The 18,129-nt window shown below is 39.1% G+C and overlaps 1 protein-coding gene across 3 annotated transcripts in view; it reads right to left on the bottom strand.

The window, feature by feature from the left end:
- The window catches only part of PPP2R5E (protein phosphatase 2 regulatory subunit B'epsilon), a 184,550-nt gene that overhangs the window by 89,006 nt on the left and 77,415 nt on the right, over positions 1-18,129 (bottom strand). The gene's annotated exons all lie outside the window — the stretch shown is intronic.

Genomic DNA, 18,129 nt, shown 5'->3' with positions numbered 1-18,129 from the left:
GAAAGAAACCTGAAAAATCTACTAAATGAAACAAAACCAACTCTCTCAAAAAGAGCACACCAGTAATAGGAAAATAAGAGTAAATGCCACATAAATCTACATTCTCTTTTTACCCATCTTCTTGTACTGTGACAGAAAACCACTAACATCTTATATTAATATGTTCCCAGAATGGACATCTGCTCTTTTCCCACAAACAGCAGGTCAGACATTTGGCTTGGTGTTGTTTCTAAAAAATATGTAGAAATTTTAGGTTAGTTGAAATTCCCCAGCTAGAAAGGAGCCTGATCTACAGTTGGACTTCAAATATACCGACTAAGCTGTAGACAGCCTATCCCCTCCTATCTTCTTTCCAATATTTCATTCCCCCAAACTGGAGCTTCCCTGGAGAAGCAATGAAAATTATAACCAGGGTAGGCTCTGCTGCCTTAATCCAAGGTGATTAGCTCATTAATCCTCAGAACATCCTTAGAAAGAAGCAGGTGGCATTATTCTTCTCCATTTTTCACACACACACAAAATAGAGACAATCATTGAGGTCCCACAATAAATGGGTTACAGAGCTGGGCAAAGCGTCCAGGTCTCTAACCACACTCCCATGTTCCTTTTGTACTAAGCAAGAAGGACCTTAACAGTGTGTAGCCACTTGCAGTCATCCTCAGTTGCCAGCCTTCTGGTAAATGCTTTACAATGGCCTCCTGGCTTGGGCTGCCTGCTCCCTGGGGAGGAGGGCAACAGCATATAGCACCCCCCTTACAGCCACCAGCAGCAGGAAGTGAGGGCCAGCCTCATTTTCACAGGACCCACCAGGCTCCTCTCTACAACATTCTACCCCACCTTACACCCCACAACCCAAATGCCAGCATAGCTACCCGGAACCTCACAGGCAATTCTCGCAAAACACTGCCAGTTAAGTAAACCTAGATGAGAGTGGATAGGACACCTAAATACATAGGCTTTCTCTACCAGACATTAGAGAACAAGAAGCAGTCCATATTTTTGAACATATAAGCATCACTGCTACTCTCAGGAAAAACAAGTAGTGAATTTAGAAATTATTAACCAGTGAGTTTCCCTTCCCCCATCACTCCTAGGTCCCCAAAAGCACAATGTATCTTGTAGTCATGATATAGGTCTTATCCTATGCCCCCCTAGATTTAATCTGTTTTAAAATATTTAGCCTTAGACTATAAGAACTAAATTCAGTCAGACCAAACTCTCTAAGTGCTACCTGCTTTGGGCATTTAAAATAAATAAATAAAAACGAAATAAGGCTGCTTATGAGCATGACTATATCCTTAACCAATGACTAATTCATGCACAGGACCATCACAGTTAATTACTAAAATCTTTTGAGATCGAAATCAGACCCCAGACCTGGCAGCCGAATGGGAATACTGACACTGCAAAGGGGGCAAAAAAAAGCTTTTTTTTTTTAAATTTGAGATGAAGTCTCGTTCAAGCAATTCTCCTGCCTCAGCCTCCTGAGTAGCTGGGCTTACAAGCACCCGCCACCAGACCCAGCTAATTTTGGTATTTTTAGTAAAGACAGGGTTTTGCCATGTTGGCCAGGCTGGTCTTGAACTCCTGACCTCCGGTGATCTGCCCACTTCAGCCTCCCAAAGTGTTGGGATTACAGGCATGAGCCACCGCCCTGGCCAAGAAAAAGCTTATTAATGTAACATTCATTACAGGTCAAAATCTTTAGGGAAATTTTAATTCAATTTTTGATATAGTGACTTTAATAAAGTCTAAAAATCAGACTATCTACATGGTGAACTCCTTAACATAGCACATATAAATTATAAAAGCATCGATGAACTGTAGCCTTTCCTCCTAAAGTACATCATCGTTTAAGCAGTGACAACAACAATTAACATTTGTGGTCACTGCAATAGTACTCAAGAGATTCATATACTTAGCAGTTCAAAAAATTCAGGCAGTTAACATTTAGTCCTATTTTTTAATGTTAGGCAGTAGAAATTTATCCTTTATCTGTGCAAATTGATATAATGTCATAGACAAATGTGAAACAGGCTATCCGCCTGTCCAGTGGAATAAGGATAATAACTTACATTTATTGAATATATTGGGTACATTTATTGGGCACTTTATCTAAGCACTTATACATATTATATCTCCTTTAATCCCTTCAATGGCCTTCTGCAGTAGGTACTATTTCTAATTTAACAAATGAGTAAACCAAAACACAGATTCAGTGACTTGTCCATAGTCACACAGTTAATAAGCAGTGGAGACAGGATTCAAACCCAAGTGGATTGGCTCCAAAGCCTGGACCCTTTACCACTGTGCAATGCAACACTGAAACACAGTGAAAGACCAGAGTGATACCCTATTCCAGAACACAGGGTGTGTGCAAAGACAGAAGAGGAGGAAGAAAGCAGACAAAATGAACAAATGACTCCCCATTCATAAAGTATCATACTAAACCCCTTCTCTATCTCCCCTCTAGCCCATGCCCCAAGAATTAACACAGAGCAAAAGCTGCTATTTGTCTTTTCTCATAGACTAAATTCTTTCTAAAATGACCTACCTTCATTAAATTAAAAAACCTGCACAGTCAAGATGAACCAAAAGGCGTTCTTAAAGAGACAATCCCTTTATGGTAACAATTTAGGAAAGTTTTATACATGTTGAAGGATGACCAGTCCAAACAAGAGGTTCTTCCTATAATGTCTGGGCCTCAGACTGTCCCATATAGCTAATACTGCTCCCAACCTCCTCTCTCATCTACCTAGTCCCAGGGGGATGTGAAAAGGTAGAATGTGAGAAGGCAGGACAGGCCAGAGATCAGAGTAGGAACAAGCTCTGAGTAGTCCAGAAGGTTTCCACTATATAAGAAAGTTTAGTGTCTATGTAAGCAGTCCCCGAAGTAGATCCAAATATTCTTTTTAAAGAAACATTTATTAAAAGGATGGCTTACGAAGCCATAAAGAGAATCTCATAAAAAACAAAAAGATATCATAAAGGCAATGAATTCTGACCACAATACAGTAACACTAGATTTTAACAACTCAAAGCTACCCACCTCCAAAATCCAAGTCACCTGGAAATCTAAAACCTTCAGAAGTCAAGACTGAAGAAAAAAACAAATTACAGTCATTAAGAAATAAATGTGAATTAGGAAAATTAAAGGTCATCTGAGAATCCCAAAGCCCACCAGGCAGTGGATGCTTCTGTCATCTATCTTCCAGTGAAAACCTCTGGCCAGCAGAGGCCATCCCTGCTCCCAGGAAAGGGATCCCACAGAAGCACAGCCATAAATAATGAGCAATCAATAAGTGGTTATGTAATACCGTGAAGGTCACTGGCACAATGACTCCTCCATCCAAGGTTAGTATGTGTTCAAAAGAGAGAATAATTGATCCCATTATCACAGCTTGGTAAGATCCCATAAGGTCAGATTCCACTGCTCTAGAAGAATTCTTAAAATTAAGCTGGTTTCCAGAATATGTTTCTCCACCAAGAAAAGAATGCAATGACCAGCTAAACTGTATTTCTCACTGTACTGTACTTCTCTTTACTTTTTAGCAGTAGTCATTCTCCTCCTTATGTCTTTATATCACCGTCTTCCAGTATCCTCCTATCAATTTTCATCAATAAGCAGGGGAAAATGACTACGCCTACCTCCAAGGTGTTCATTACATCTGAATATTTTTTTAATTTACGAGTGTGACATGTAATGGGAAAATGGACATAAAATTCAACACAGAGTGAGGATGCAATCTCAGATTAAGACAAAGATTCTCTTTGTATCTAAAGAGGTCAACAGGATCTATATACAGTTTAGCTCTTGCTGGGGGGCACTCCCCTCACCCTAATCATGATTTAAAGGGAGGGTTGTTTACAATTTGCAGAAGCAGCTCATTCTTCCCTACTAGTCCACTTCCATCATTCCACCCTATCTAATGTTTGGGGCACAGAATCATGGATCCAATATCACCTCACATTTTCTTCAGGCCTGGCTCATTCAGCACTTTGCAAAGCAAAAAGTAACAAGGATAGAAGAAATAAAATATGTGCCCAGTCTCTTGAGTTTGGTACTCTGGGCTCCAATCAACAAAAGTTGTTAAAAATCAGAACGTTAAATTCACATTTGCAAATATGCCAGCCAAGTAAATAAAGGAGGCCCACATCATTATATTTATTACCCATCATATCATAAAAATAAGGTAAATTGCTTTTAAAAAATAAGTTAATAAAGAAAATGTGGACTGGTAAATTATTTACACATAAACTATTGAAATGTATGTGGAAATAGAGTGAATAAGTATTTCTATAAAATGTTCATATGTTTGCACTGGAAGCTAAACTATGACACTGCTTGAGCTCCTAATGAACAATATTTATAATATCATTCAATGAATATCTATAAATTATATTTATATTTCCATTCAAAAGATCTAAAATAAAATTCTTCTAAATTAACAATACTTTTTACCTGAAAATGTCCTAAGGTATTACTCACTTAGCCCTTTTACTTCTATTTCTCCAATTTTCACAAAAAATAACAGGACCAGCACACAACGAGAATAGTAAGTATGGCCTCTGATCCCATAGAATTTTCTCTTAAGGTGTACAAATCCTCATCCATGTATACTCTGTCCTTCACAGGTAACTCTCCCTAAACTTCAACAAAATCACTGAGAATTTTACTTGCATAAGACATATGAGTCTATATTTACAGAAAACTAATAGTGTCTCATAGTTCTAAGGAGATGCTTAATACTAAAACATTAACATAAATAAAACATTATTAAGCAGATTGAGCCATGATAGACTGAAGCTAGGTACACTAGCATATGTGGTAAAATGCCTAATTGCCTGCCCATGTAGTCTGTCCAAATCATTGCCATCAATTTTACCTCTACCTTTACGTAGCACATATTTCAAGAAACCTAGAAATAATCCTATTTTATTAGTAGAACTAAGCTTCCATTATAGGAATTGCTTTTGACACCAGTAAATCACAGATATAACCAACAATATTTCCTCAAAACGAGGAGACAACTATAAGCCTTTATAATAAATCAAATAATAGTCTTATGAACTGGAGCCAAATACAACATGTTGATTACACAGGATATTTCAATGCACATAAGCAAATAAGAAACTAACCCAGAACCGATCTGTTAACTAAAATAAGCATTAAATACTTGACCATTCCAATTACTTTATTATTGTATTCAAAGAAGTAAGTTCAAAGATGTTTGTTGTTGATGATGGTGGTGATGGTGGTGATGGTGGTGGCGGTGGTGATGTGATATTTCACTGCTAAGCATTTGTATTTTATAAAAGTGACTCCAGTGATTTCAATATGTCGCTACGGTTAAGAACCACTGTTTTTAAAGTAAGCACTCTAAAATCCTTCTTTCATCCCCTCCTCCTTTGAAATTCTTTCTCTCCATTATTTAAAGCTAGCAGTGAAAACTTTTAGTTTCCAAGCTAAGGAAGGTCCCTGGAAACATTTACAACAGTGAAAGCGTTTTTTCTTGGCCTTGGCTATAATAGGTGAATGTGGAGTTGGCTGCTTTTAGAAATCTTGCCAATCTGTTAGGGAGCTTGAGAAACACTTTGCTGATTATTAGCATACACATTTTTTAAAGGTTCAAAACATGTGTCATAGAATGACTAACACAGACAGAATACTGTCAAAAGGATGAGATGAAGGTGTGGGTATTGACTGAAATTTCCAGGTAAAAAGAACAGAGACAATAATAATCATGAACACTTACAACTATAAAGCACCCCTTACTAAGCTCCTGAAACACATTATCCCTTTTAATTCTCAGAATATCTTAGGTGTAGCCACTATTAATATCCCAGTTTTTCAAATGAGGAAACTGACGCCCAGAAAGGCTAAGTCATTTGTCCAACATGACACACTAGGAAGGGCTGCAGGTGGTATCCGAACCCCAGTAGTCTTACTGCCCCAACAGTCTTACTGCGGGGGAGGGAAGGGGCATACCAATAACGATGATGATAATGGTGATGATCATGCTAAATAACAGCAACTAACCACCGTTAGAGTTGTAGATATACTTCCATTGTTATGGTTAGTTATTTGTTTAAGAGAAGTTGCAATCTAAAAGAAAAATTGGTTGACTTTTCTATTAAATACAAATATTCACGTTTTAAAACTTATAACAGTATAAAATCAGCCTTAAGCTAGTGAACAAGTATAGGCAGGTAGGTTTAAGTTTTAGATAATAATAACATATTAATTATTCTTCCCAAATGAGACAACCAACATGTATTTATTATTATTGTGTCATGAAGCTCTCCAGTTTCCCTTTCCCAAAAGCTAACAATATGCTCTCCAATTTACAAATAAAAACCAAAGGTCACCACCACTACAGACTAGTATGGCTTCAAGCAGCAAAATTACATGATTCAGGGCTTTCATGTTATTTTGACACTATGATCTAATCAGAAGAAATACAAAATACACTCACATGCACACATACATACATGCACACTGATAAATGACACACAGTGATAAATGCACACAGTGATAAATGACACAGTGTTTCCAAACTGCATGTTATCCCTCATGCTTTATCTTCCAATGCCAAGGTGGTTACTGAAACTTGTCAACACATGAAAAAATATTTTAAAATTGATCAACTCCTAATTAGAGGTTTAATTATTTTCCTGCCACCAAACTCACCACAGGACAGATGCCACCAAAGGTTCTGACAAAGTCAATGTCTTTATTATTAATTCATTTCCTAAGGGCTTATTTCCAGGGCAGTGATGCCAGGAAGAAAAGAACCGAGGCCTTTTGAATATGAGAAATTCCTGGAGCTTGATAGGCTATACTAAAAAAGAGCTGCAAGAATTATATACAGTACTCTACAGTATGCATGTCAGCGGTTCCCTCTTTTGAGGATGTTATGTGCCAGTAAAATTACAAAAAAAAAAAAAAAAAGCAGTTTGTCAATTTTTCTTCAGGTAAAGACATTAAAAAATAGCCACCATTTATTTTCACTATAATTTCATAAAAATAAAGCACATTTATAATAACAAAAGAAGAGAAAGAACGATCATAGAATAACAGACAATACTTCCTTTAAAAAGGAGGGTTGGTGCTGGGCACATTGGCTCCCACCCAAAATCCCAGCACTTTGGGAGGCCAAGGTGGCAGGATCGTTTAAAAGCCAGGCGTTTGAGAGACTAGCCTAGGCAACACCGCAAGATCCCGTCTCTACAAAATTAAAAAAAAAAAAAAAATTGCTGGGCTTGGTGGCGTGTGCCTGTGGTCCCAGATACTTGGGAGGCTGAGGTGGGAGGATCACTTGAGCCCAGGCTGCAGTGAGCTATAAGCATGCTACTGTACTCCACCCTAGATAATAGTGTGAGACCTTGTCTCAAAAAGATATAAATAAAAATAAAAAGGAGGGTTGGCAATTACCCCTCATACATACACAGACACACACACACACACACAGAGTTGTATATTCTCTCTCTTGACCTTCCTTTCTCTTCTTATTTTTCACTTTTCCCAGTACTGCCAACAACTTTTCCAAGGGCCTGTATTTGGGGATCTCTGAGCCACATTATTCCTTTGTTCCAACACTTTTCTAGAAGCACGGACAACAGAATTCTAGCTGTAATGACAGGACCGATTTCAACTGTATTTTTTTTTTTTTTAGATGGAGTCTCGCTCTGTTGCCCAGGCTGGAGTGCAGTGGTGCAATCTCGGCTCACTGCAAGCTCCGCCTCCTGGGTTTACGCCATTCTCCTGCCTCACCCTCCCGAGTAGCTGGGACTACAGGCACCTGCCACCTCGCCCAGCTAATTTTTTGTATTTTTAGTAGAGATGGAGTTTCACCATGTTAGCCAGGATGGTCTCGATCTCCTGACCTCATGATCCGCCCACCTCAGCCTCCCAAAGTGCTAGGATTACAGGTGTGAGCCACCACACCCAGCCTCCAACTGTAGATCATCATAAAAGCTGAGAAGATAAATTATATGTTCTGCAATTGTAAAGGAAGAGCAGCCATGTGAGTCCTTAAAAATTCTTGTAAATTTGTTTGAGTTCATTGTAGATTCTGGATATTAGCCCTTTGTCAGATGAGTAGGTTGCGAAAATTTTCTCCCATTTTGTAGGTTGCCTGTTCACTCTGATGGTAGTTTCTTTTGCTGTGCAGAAGCTCTTTAGTTTCATTAGATCCCATTCGTCAATTTCGGCTTTTGTTGCCATTGCTTTTGGTGTTTTAGACATGAAGTCCTTGTCCATGTCTGTGTCCTGAATGGTAATGCCTAGGTTTTCTTCTAGGGTTTTTATGGTTTTCGGTCTAATATGTTAAGTCTTTAATCCATCTTGAATTAATTTTTGTATAAGGTGTAAGGAAGGGATCCAGTTTCAGCTTTCTACATACAGCTAGCCAGTTTTCCCAGCACCATTTATTAAATAGGGAATCCTTTCCCCATTGCTTGTTTTTGTCAGGTTTGTCAAAGATTAGATAGTTGTAGATATGTGGCGTTATTTCTGAGGGTTCTGTTCTGTTCCATTGATCTGAATCTCTGTTTTGGTACCAGTACCATGCTGTTTTGGTTACTGTAGCCTTGTAGTATAGTTTGAAGTCAGGTAGCGTGATGCCTCCAGCTTTGTTCTTTTGGCTTAGGATTGACTTGGCGATGTGGGCTCTTTTTTGGTTCCATATGAACTTTAAAGTAGTTTTTTCCAATTCTGTGAAGAAAGTCATTGGTAGCTTGATGGGGATGGCATTGAATCTATAAATTACCTTGGGCAGTATGGCCATTTTCACGATATTGATTCTTCCAACCCATGAGCATGGAATGTTCTTCCATTTGTTTGTATCCTCTTTGATTTCATTGAGCAGTGGTTTGTAGTTCTCCTTGAAGAGGTCCTTCACATCCCTTGTAAGTTGGATTCCTAGGTATTTTATTCTCTTTGAAGCAATTGTGAGTGGGAGTTCACTCATGATTTGGCTCTCTGTTTGTCTGTGATTGGTGTACAAGAATGCTTGTGACTTTTGTACATTGATTTTGTATCCTGAGACTTTGCTGAAGTTGCTTATCAGCTTAAGGAGAACCCCATCAAAAAGTGGGCAAAGGACATGAACAGACACTTCTCAAAAGAAGACATTTATGCAGCCAAAAAACAAATGAAAAAATGCTCATCATCACTGGCCATCAGAGAAATGCAAATCAAAACCACAATGAGATACCATCTCACACCAGTTAGAATGGCCATCATTAAAAAGTCAGGAAACAACAGGTGCTGGAGAGGATGTGGAGAAATAGGAACACTTTTACACTGTTGGTGGGACTGTAAACTAGTTCAACCATTGTGGAAGTCAGTGTGGCGATTCCTCAGGGATCTCGAACTAGAAATACCATTTGACCCAGCCATCCCATTACTGGGTATATACCCAAAGGACTATAAATCATGCTGCTATAAAGACACATGCACACGTATGTTTACTGCGGCACTATTCACAATAGCAAAGACTTGGAACCAACCCAGATGTCCAACAACAATAGACTGGATTAAGAAAATGTGGCACATATACACCATGGAATACTAAGCAGCCATAAAAAATGATGAGTTCATGTCCTTTGTAGGGACATGGATGAAACTGGAAACCATCATTCTCAGTAAACTATCGCAAGGTCAAAAAACCAAACACCGCATGTTCTCACTCACAGGTGGGAACTGAACAATGAGAACACATGGGCACAGGAAGGGGAACATCACACTCTGGGGACTGTTGTGGGGTGGGGGGAGGGGGGGTGGGATAGCATTAGGAGATACACCTAATGCTAAATGACGAGTTAATGGGTGCAGCACACCAACATGGCACATGGATACATATGTAACAAACCTGCACATTGTGCACATGTACCCTAAAACTTAAAGTACAATTAAAAAAAAAAAATTTGGAACACAAAATTCCCATGAAACTGCAAATACCTCCATTCAAGGACTTGCTAAATTATACTGTGACTTTTTTTTTAACCAGCACTACACCTGCCTTGCACGTTTTAATAAACTGTTCATAGCAGGAGTTTTAGAATATAGTAGGTACGTAATGTTAGTTGAGTAAGTAAATTCTACATATTGCATCTTATTTCCCCATGTTTTCATTTTTAAATTATAACTTTATTCCTCCAGAAATAAAATTAGACTAAAGAATAGAGTAAAAGGCTTGATATAATGTATTTAATAAAATAAATTATTTCCTAGTATATTAATAATATCAAGTCACAAAATGCAAATTTTAAAAGTAGGATGGTTTTATGGCCGGACACAGTGGCTCATGCCCGTAATCCCAGCACTTTGGGAGGCCGAGGTGGGCGGATCACCTGAGATCGGGAGTTCGAGACCAGCCTGACCAACATAGAGAAACCCCATCTCTACTAAAAATACAAAATTAGCCAGGTGTGGTGGCACATGCCTGTAATCCCAGCTACTAGGGAGGCTGAGGCAGGAGAATCGCTTGAACCTGGGAGGCGGAGGTTGCGGTGAGCCGAGATGGCGCCATTGCACTCCAGCCTGGGCAACAAGAGCAAAATTCCATCTCAAAAAAAAAAAAAAAAAAAAACTAAGATGGTTTTTTTGTTTTTGTTTTTGTCTTTAGGCACAGTCTCGCCCTGTCACCCAGGCTGGAGGCAATGGCACAATCTCTGCTCACTGCAACCTCCGCCTCCTGGGTTCAAGTGATTCTCCTGCCTCAGCCTCCCGAGTAGCTGAGATTACAGGCACACACCACCACACCCAGCTAATTTTTTGTATCTTTTAGTAGAGACGGGGTTTCACCACGTTCGCCAGGATGGTATCGAACTCTTGGCCTCGTGATCACCCGCTTCGGCCTCCCAAAGTGCTGGGATTACAGGCAAGATAGTTTTTAATGACCCAATATGTATGAATATAAGGAGTGAAAAGAGCCAGCTTATCTGAAAGAACCTAACTAAAAAAAAATGCACAGTTCCTCAGTTCCCTGAACTATGTTCCCCTATTAATATCCAGTAAGGTAATGCCTTATTTTTTTAACAACTTATTTAAAACTCGAATTGACTTTTTTTTTTTTTTTGAGATGAGTCTCGCTCTGTCACCCAGGCTGCAGTACAGTGGCACGATCTCGGCTCACTGCAAGCTCCGCCTCCCGGGTTCATGCCATCCTCCTGCCTCAGCCTCCGGAATAGCTGGGAGGCTACTTTTTTGTATTTTTAGTACAGACGGGGTTTCACCGTGTTAGCCAGGATGGTCTCAATCTCCTGACCTTGTGATCCGCCTGCCTCGGCCTCCCAAAGTGCTGGGATTACAGGCGCGAGCCACCACGCCCGGCCGAATTGACTTTTTAAAATAAACAGAATGGTTTATATTCAAGGATAAGAGAAAAACAGGGAAAAAATTCAGAATGATGACAAGTATACAACATTAAGTAGCATAATTTGAAAACGCCCTCTATAGCAAAATAACCTGAAAATTTTGTCATTTATCATTTATAAATGAAAAATGAGAAGGTCTAGTGCAAAGGGAATGGGCTCCTCTATTCATTCACTCACTCTGTCATTCACTGATTTGCCAAATATTCATTGAACACCCACCAACAGCCAGGGACTACTGTGATAACATAATGAAGAGGAGACAAAAGTCCTGAGCTTTACATTCTAGCAGGAAGAGACAAATAATAGAAACTAAAAATAATAAACATGTTATATAGTGTATGCTATGGGGAATAATAGTATGCAGGGCAAGGGGGACTAGGCATGCTGGGGTTGAAGGGTACAATGTTAAACAGTGTTCACCTGGAAGATGACATTTGAGCAAATACTTGAAGGAAGTGGGGTAGTCAGCCGAGGCTGTCTGGGGAAGAGTGTCCCAAGGAGGGAAATGGCAAATGCAAGGTACTCTGGCAGGAAGAAGGCGCATGCTGGTGAATCTGATGATCAGCAAAGAGGTGAATGTGGCTGGAGCTGGAGTGGAAAGTGGGGAAGAAAGGGACAGAAGAAGAAAGGACAAGTGGCTGCAGAAGATCATCGTGGGTCTTGTGAGACACGGTGAGGACTTTGGCCTGGAATCTGGTTCTGAATTAGAATCACACTTTTACTGTTTACTGACAATGGACAAGCCACTTACTTCTCTGAGCATTAGTTTCCTTGTATGTAAAATTAAGAAAATATACTTTGGCTGGGCGCAGTGGCTCACGCCTGTAATCCCAGCACTTTAGGAGGCTGACATGGGCAGATTACCTGAGGTCAGGAGTTCAAAACCAGCCTGGCCAACATGGTGAAACCCCGTCTTTACTAAAAATATAAAAATTAGCCAAGTGTGGTAGCATGTGTCTGTAGTTCCAGCTACTTGGGAGGCTGAGGCAGGAGAATCTCTCAAACCCAGAAGGCAGAGGTTGCAGTGAGCTGAAATTGTGTCACTGCACTCCAGCCTGGATGACATAGTGAGACTCTGTCTCAAGAAGAAAAAAAAAAAAGAAAAGAAAATGTACTTCACAGGGTTGAGTAAAGATTAAATGAAAAATCATTTCTAGGGTGGAAAGTGCTTTCCACAAAAAAGTCATCATTCATTTGACAAATATTTATCAAGTATCTATAAATACTGTATGGAATCAATTTCCTATTTCATAACTTATTAAAACTATCTTCTGTGCAGAAATACTTATATTTGCTATTTCTGGCACATCTTCAAAATTAGTTTTAAACAATTTTTTAATTTTATTCTGAAGTATTTCTAGAAATATTAAATTTTTGACCGGGCATGGTGGCTCACGCCTGTAATCTCAGCACTTTGGAAGGCTGAGGCAGGAGGATCACTGGAGTCCAAGAGTTCGAGACCAGCCTGGGCAACATGTTAAAACCTCATCTCTACAAAAAAAAACAAAAACAAAAAACACAACTAACAAAAGATTAGCCAGGCCTGTAGTCTCAGCTACTTAGGAGGCTGAGGTCAGAGGATGGCCTGAACCCAGGAGGCAGAAGCTGCAGTGAGCCATGATCGTACCACTGCACTCCAGCCTAGGTAACACGGTAAGACTCTGTTTCAAAAAAAATTTTTTTGAAAAGAAACATTAATTTTTTGTTAAAATTTTATTCTAGTAATACCAAACTTGAATTAAACAAAGGCCATCTATTTAGAACTCTCAAATAACCATAACTTCTCTTCTGCACTTATCTTTTAAGATAAGGAGCAAATCATAAAATCCTAATCTGATAAAAAGGAATTATGGAACAAATTTCCAGGATGTGCCTGAGAGTCAGCATCACTGAAGCCCAATTTTCAGTCAGGTTCAGAAGTATGAGAAACAAAAATCTTCAAGAAAAAAGATTATTTTTTATTTACGCCATGCTTATAAGGTAAGGAGATAAGTTCATGGAATTAAAGATTTTCAGCAAGCACGTAACATTCAATTGACTCTCCCTTCCCCTAACCCGGCCAAAAAAATGGCAATAAAAGGAAACATTATTTTCAAGCATTTCAGTTAACTGAGGGTCCTTCCCCAAGAGATTACTTCTACAGGGGATAAAATGGCCTACTAATTTCCATTTGTTTTGAAAATTAACATCAACGCCAATTATTTCAGAATAAAATGAACCTGCAGCTATTTTAACAGCCCACTTATCTGTTACTTCATAATTTATAGTTGATCAAAGACATCATGAAACTTAAAAAAAAAGTTTTAAAAATACAAAAAAAAAAAAAAAAAAAAAACAGAGTCAATCCAATGTTGCAATGCCAGCTTAGAGATGCTATTTTTGAACCTCTGTTGGGATTTTAAAGTATGACAGCTTAAGCTCCTGAGATTGACACAGGACTGAGTACAGTGGAATAGCTTCTAATCCCAAGAGTAATAAAGAGTGTACGTTTATAATTAAAGTCATAATCTCGGCAGTAAAATCCAGGGATGGCATGTAGTACACAGGCATGTAGTACACAGTCCCCTAATTGTGAAGCTCTCCCATGCTTCATACAAAGGATACTACTTAATTAATATAGTTAAATACAAATGTAAGCCCACATAGAACAGTTGAGAAAATCCAAAATTCAAATCTGAAATACCATGCCAACAGACAAGAAACCCATTTCAAAGCTTTATTTCCTAGTGTGTATAAAAGCAGAATTATTCAAGCATAAAACAATAAAGACGGAGAAACTTACAAGTGTGTACTTATGTATGTATGTGTGTATACGGGTACATACAGTTTTGAGTGTATGACTCCAAAATCAAAACTTGGAGAACAGTAATGCAGAGTTTAAAAAGGACAGCGAACGTGTCTGGGAAGCTTAATACTTTCAGAACAGAAACGTATTTAAAAACACTATTGGCCGGGTGCAGTGGCTCACGCCCGTAATCCCAGCACTTTGGGAGGCCAAGGCGGGCAAATCACGAGGTCAGGAGATCGAGATTTAGTGAAACCCCGTCTCTACTAAAAATACAAAAAATTAGCCGGGCGTGGTGGCGGGCGCCTGCAGTCCCAGCTACTCGGGAGGTTGAGGCAGGAGAATGGCATGAACCCGAGAGGCGGAGCTTGCAGTGAGCCGAGATCGTGCCACTGTCCAGCCTGGGTGACAGAGCGAGACTCTGTCTCAAAAAAAACAAACAAAAAAAAACACTATTTACAACATGTTCCTTCTATGCTGCTGGTTTCCTAGCCACAAAACATCCGTCTCCAAGGGTAAGACAGTCACTGAAACCTAAAGATATGCATGCTTACAATGCAATTCTAAGCACAGCCTTTTTCTGAATCTTGATATAATTCAGCATTCTATGTCTCATATTGTAACCCAGAGTTTAGCTAAACATGCCACAGGGTAGTACAAACATTTTCTCTTCAGATTATACTGAAAACAACTTTCCCTTTCAGAAAACGTATTATATAACTCTATCTTCCACTTAAGAAGCCAGACCACATATGAGAAATAAGAGTTGGCCTTAATAAGTATAATAAAGTTAAAACTAAGCTCGGCAACCAGGTCCACTATCTCAAAAGTCTGTCAGTTACAATTCTGGAAAAACATCACAGAAACGTTTAAGATGTCAAATGAATTCAATTTCTTCCAGCATAATTGGGAACTTGAAAAAGAAATGTAAGCCCATTCTGCATTCTTCCAGATGTCTGAGGTTGTCCTTGGGGTCACACACACACAGACTCTGAAATCGGGGGATCTGGGTTCTAATCAGGCTCCAGCTGGGCAATTTTGGGCAGTATAGTGTGGCAGCTAAGATGATGGGCTACAGAGTTAGACTGCCTAGAGTCCAAGGTCAGCTTTGCCACTTCCTAGCTGGGAGAGCTTAGGTGAGTCTCTGGCCCTTAGTTTCCTCATCTATAAATGAGGGTATAATAACAGCACCTACCCCACAGAGTTTACTTAAGAATTAAGTGAGTACATAAAAATAAAAACACATAGAAGAGTATCTGGGACACATTTGGTGCTCAATAAACTTTAACTGCTAAATTAATGTTGTTGTTAAAAAGCACTGCTGAGCCTTAGTATCTCTTACAAAATGAGCCTAAAAACAGTAGTTTTGTCACAGTGATAGCACAAGCGTTTAAGACACAGAATGTTTATTGAATATTTTCCATATTCTAGACATTGTGTGAAACACAATGCCAGTCTTTTTTTCAAAAATGAACAATATAAATTGTTGATACATAGAGATCTCCCCTCCCTTTTTGGTATGTCTGGTTGTGTAAAGCATATTTGAAGAAAATAATATTGAGCTTGACCTACTAATACCCAGTGAAATAACTTCAAAATAAAGTTGTAACTCGATTAGAGGAAAGGTAAGATGCTGACTCAATAGGTGAGATGAGTCAGCTATCAGTACATGCATCAGCAACGTGTCAAAATCCTGAAGGGTGAAGAGAGTTAGCATTTGGATGGAAGAATGAATGACAAACAGAGCATTTGGGACAGAGAAGCTAGAATTTATGAAGACTCCAACAATCTGGATGAGCACTGCCAAAACAAGGACACCACTTGGGTCTCACACATCAAGGCTTCCTCTGATATCACCAGGTTTATGCAAAATGTGCAAAGGAAATAAATAAACAAGCAATGTTTGACAGCTTTGTCCTTGGAGCTAAAATTTTAAATTAGTATCATACAAATATTAATACTTATACATACTAACTAAAAGTAATAATAGTAACTTACACTTAGAGTTCTTTACAACATATTCAAAACAAACAGTATTAACCTCCCACTAAAATAACATAAAATACTAAACCACTTCAAAGTATTTCTAAACCTTTCTTTTCCCCCATACACTCGGTTATTTAGAGATCTAAGGTCTTAACTAAAATTTTGCAAACTTTTAATTGCCTCCTAGAAGGGTTCAGACTAAGTCTGGAAGGGATATGATAGGTGGTTTCAACCTTCCCACAACACGAATTTGTTTAGAATCCACCATGTTTAACTTAATCATTCATTCATTCACTCCACAAATATTTACAGAACACTTTTTACATGCCAGGCACTAGTCTAGGCTATAAATATACATTATTAAGCAAAACCAAACTTCATGTTCTTGGCCTTCATGAAGCTTACAGACCAAATGGAGAGAAACCCTAATTAAATGACCATATAGACAAATATAGAAGTTAAAACATTTTACATTACAAAAAAAGGTACGAGAAGATATTATAAGGGCATATATTATAAAGAATGAAAACAAATGGACCTACTCTCAAAAAAAGTACAGTCCAGGGGGAAGCAAGATTTGCACATATTAATAATAGCAAAAAATACAATTAAAGTGGCTGGGCACGGTGGCTCACACCTGTAATCCCAGCACTTTGGGAGGCTGAGGCGGGCTGATCACGAGGTCAGGAGATCAAGACCATCCTGGCTAACACGGTGAAATCCCATTTCTACTAAAAAAATACAAAAAAGTAGCCAGGCGTGGTGGCGGGCACCTGTAGTCAGTCCCAGCTACTCGGGAGGCTGCGGCAGGAGACTGGCATGAACCCGGGAGGCAGAACTGGCAGTGAGCCGAGATCGTGCCACTGCACTCCAGCCTGGCCACAGAGCAAGACTCCGTCTCAAAAAACAAACAAACAAACAAACAAACAAAAAAGTATCTGAATTTCATGGACCAAGTTGAGAGACAGAAAAGAAAAAAGCACCTGACAAGGAAATGGACCTCCAGCTTAGGTCCTTCATTATATCCTCCCATTAAAATCTTACAAAAATCCTGCCTAATACATGTTAATATTCCCATTTTACCTATAAGAGAACCGAGGCTGCAAGATATTCAGTTTTATTATTCTGGGTCAATGGCTAACGTGTAGAAACAACTTCACTACAAAGAACCAGAAGGGATAATTTTACACCAAAATGAAATACTTTCCTCCTCCCATTTATTTGAACAGATAAATGTGGCAGTAGGATTATAAAGAATAAACAATGATTTTTGTCCTCCTCATCTCCCACCTCCCCACCACCCCCCACTTTTTTTGAGACAAGGTCTCACTCTGTCACCCATGCTAGAGTACAGTGGCACGGTCACAGCACACTGTAGCCTCGACCTCCCTGGCTGAAGCAATCCTCCCACTTCAGCCTCCCAAGTGGCTGGGATTACAGGCATGCACCACCACACCTAGCTAATTTTTGTAGTTTTTGTAAAGACAGTGTTTCACTACGTTACCCAGGGTGGTCTTGAACTCCTGGGCTCAAGGGATCCTTGCCGCCTGGACCTCCCAAAGTGCTGGGATTACAAGCGTAAGCCCCTGCATCCGGCTTCCTACCTCCCTACTTATAGCCTACCTCCAACCCCCAAGGCACACAGTATTCCACAATCACACTCTGCACTCATAACCTTTCCATAAGTTTAAAAAAAAAAAAAAAAAACCGACTTGCCCTCTGATAATGTGGTGATTGATTATCCTGTCTACTAAAGGGTTAAGGGGTTATCTCTAGGAAGAACATATTTATATTATTAAAAAATACTTCATAGTGACAATAACAAAATGGCTTCATCCAATTGCACAATTTTAATAGGAATTTCCAGCATAAAACAAGCAAATTATCTGAAGACTCTATTGACACCTAATCTACTTTCACAGGATCATAAAGACAAGCCTTTATCAACAGATTAAAAAGAAAAAAAAACGTGGCTG

Source organism: Symphalangus syndactylus, chromosome 8, assembly GCF_028878055.3.
Source record: "Symphalangus syndactylus isolate Jambi chromosome 8, NHGRI_mSymSyn1-v2.1_pri, whole genome shotgun sequence".
Classification (NCBI taxonomy): Eukaryota; Metazoa; Chordata; class Mammalia; order Primates; family Hylobatidae; genus Symphalangus; species Symphalangus syndactylus.
The sequence above is the reverse complement of the archived record's forward strand: the minus strand, read 5'-3'. Positions and strand labels throughout refer to the sequence as shown.